We start from the raw sequence: 2,895 nt of genomic DNA, 5'->3' as shown, positions 1-2,895 counted from the left end.
TATATATATATATATACACATACATACATACATACATGCATACATACATGCATACATACATATATATGTAAGTATTACGTAAGTGGTAACAATGAAATCTAGTTTGTGACTAATCTTTATATTTTGTATTTTTTCATTTGTCTTGCTAGCTTACATTCTGGCGTTTGCTGAATTTTCTTGAGAACAATTTTTTCTTGGTGGTCAGATCATATGGGGTCTACATCTAGCATAATGGATGTCCACTTAGTGGCCATCCCTCTTATATGTATGTAATATAATTTTTCTGAATCTTCAGATTTTTTTCAGTATGCTTGGCCACTTGTTTTAAATTGATATTAATCAAATTAATAATCAATTTTTCACCCTAATTATTTAAATTTAATTTATATATATACATATATATATATATACTTTTTAATGCATCAGCTCTCTTCATTTGTGTATTAATACAAAGCACTTGCCTATGACCGACTGCCAGAGTAATTCTTTGGCACAGCTAAGAAGTAGAGCCCGCATCTTTCGTCGCTACATTTATTTCTGTCCGGATATCCCCTGTTTATTTGATTATTTAGTGTTATTTCAATGGAAAGTGACTTCATTTCTATTTGCCGTAAATATACATGTATTTAGCCTGCTGCACAGTTTTTTTTTTTCTATTTATTTTGTCGTGATGCCCATTGTGGTGATGATGATAGTGATGGGTGTGTTAATGGTAAAGAAAATAATGAAAAAAAATGCAACCAAAAAAATATTTTAAAGCGATACGCTCCAAATTAGTTAAAACTAAGTCTATAACATTTTATCCCGTTCTACCGCTGCCATTTTACTTTTAAAAAATTACCGACTATATTTACTTTACGATGCTACACAAATTTTATCGTCAATTTAACACGACTAAAATTTTGTTTCATACATTTTATATACATTTATTCCAGAATCAGCTACGAAAGTAATGCTATTGAGTTGATCGATTAGTTATGAATTCTATTTATATATATCGCTTAGTTTGTCCTTACTGTCGGTAATGTCTTATAGAAGACTTTATTAATTTCTTGCTTCTGTTAATGGCATCATATTCCTATAATTTAATTATATCTATTTATATCAAGTAGTGAAGAAGAAAGATATCGGAAAACAGTAAGTTGCACATATATAATATATATTTACTCTTTATCAACTTTACATTGTTATACGTATAGTGAGAAAACTTAGTCTACCAAATAACTGTTCGTGTTATTCCCAGATTCGTTTTAAATATTTTCAATTTTTTTTTTTCAAACTTATAGATATCGCCCTTCTTTTATAAGTTTCTTTCTGAATTACATTTTTATTTAAAATTTCAGTTCTGAAATAAAATGGTAATTGTTAGGGTTTCAAATTGGCAACAAAAAAAAAATATGGAACATGGCTTCCGGCGATATTTAAGTTCACCTGAAGGTAAAAAAAAACGGTTTCGGTTTTTTTTAATTGAAAGAAGGAACAGGGAACAACTTTTTTTTGGTAATCTGTAGTATAAAATTACTAATATAGCATGTGTAATTTGTTTAATTTATTTTGTTGCTTTTTAAGTCAAGCTGAATTATTCTTCCTTTGTAATGAAACATAACGGTCGGACGGGAAATTTTTATTTATTTTTTAACGGTCTGATTATTTAAGAGAATGTTTTTGAGGTAAAAAGAAAACATGAAGGAGAAACGAAGATAATATTCAATTTATTTAAACAGAAATGAGATAAATTATTAAAATAAATGTTCAGGTTTTTATGCGTTTTTTAAAATTATTTTTTTGTGAATCGACAGAATATGAAATTTAAAACTATTTCTATGTTCTTGTAATATCCCACAATCAAATAGAAGGGTGATTTTATATCACCGTATATTCAAAAGTAGATAAACGAAAACCACAATATGAAATACATATATAAACATTATTAAACAATTAATAGGATTTAAAATGTGATCTTTAAGTATAATATGTAATTGTATCAGATATTTAAGGATCGTGTTGCTTGATCCAAATAGGGATTCTTCCACAATGTTCTTGTGTTTGGGGAACGAACAAGAAATCTGGACAATACGGCATTCCTATAGAATAGAGTCGGAAGTTATCTAGTGCAACAAAAATCGTAATTTTTTCGGATGAGTATGTTTTGCAAAATCTTAATTCTGCAAATAAAAAATAATAATAATTTTAAAAATAAAACACAGTTTGTTTTTTTTTTACTTTTTTTTTTTTCAGATTTAAAAATCTGATTTATCTTGTAAATATTTGGTCATCCCGTAAATAATGCGGTTTTTTCAATTGCATGAACTAAAAGTCGGAGGGAGGACAGGATAAACTACCTGCCTCACCTTGCTTTAAAAGCAGGTAGTAATTTTGGTGGAGGTAAAGAATACGCACACCACCCGTTTTCGGCGTAACCCTAACCCCAAACACCGGGTGTGCATATTCTTTACCTTGTCTTTAGAGCAACTTTTGAAGAATGCAGTTCGATTTTAATAGTTCTTTCAAAGCTATAATGGCAGCGAGAAAGGAGCATATTTTGCTTTATGAGTCCAATAAAGGCAACAACGCAACGGAAAGTGCGAGGAATATTAATGCAGTATATGGACATCGGACAATAAGCGTAAGCCAGTGTCAACGGTGGGGCGATCTTTCATTTTTAACTCGAAGGCGTGCGCGCGCAGCTCAGCTGTTACCTTACGGCTTTCGGTAAATTCCGTAAAAAATTATTTATTTATTTTTGTGGGTTGAAATGTACATTTCGTTTGAAGTCAGCATAAAGTGAAAAAGAAACGAAATGACATGGAGTTGTGTATGTGTTAATAGGTGGAGGGTGCGAGACAAAGTGTGTTTGTGTGAGAGATAGAGTGACAGCGTACATTTTTTATTTTT

The 2,895-nt window shown here is 30.2% G+C and overlaps 1 protein-coding gene across 2 annotated transcripts in view; it reads left to right on the top strand.

Annotated features, from left to right (window-relative positions):
* Positions 1 to 504: 504 nt before the first annotated feature.
* The window catches only part of LOC106876062 (zinc finger protein OZF), a 13,697-nt gene continuing 11,306 nt past the window's right edge, over positions 505 to 2,895 (top strand). Inside the window, exon 1 of one of the 2 annotated variants that reach the window (XM_014924466.2) lies at positions 505 to 1,137. The gene's annotated coding sequence lies outside the window, so the exon portion shown is untranslated. Of the gene's footprint in view, positions 1,138 to 1,336; positions 1,438 to 2,895 lie in introns of those variants that run through there. The other variant, XM_052969831.1, reaches the window with a different exon arrangement.

The sequence above is a fragment of the Octopus bimaculoides genome, chromosome 7 (genome assembly GCF_001194135.2).
Source record: "Octopus bimaculoides isolate UCB-OBI-ISO-001 chromosome 7, ASM119413v2, whole genome shotgun sequence".
NCBI classification, from domain to species: Eukaryota; Metazoa; Mollusca; class Cephalopoda; order Octopoda; family Octopodidae; genus Octopus; species Octopus bimaculoides.
Note: the sequence above shows the minus strand (reverse complement) of the source record. Positions and strands in the feature narration are given on the sequence as shown.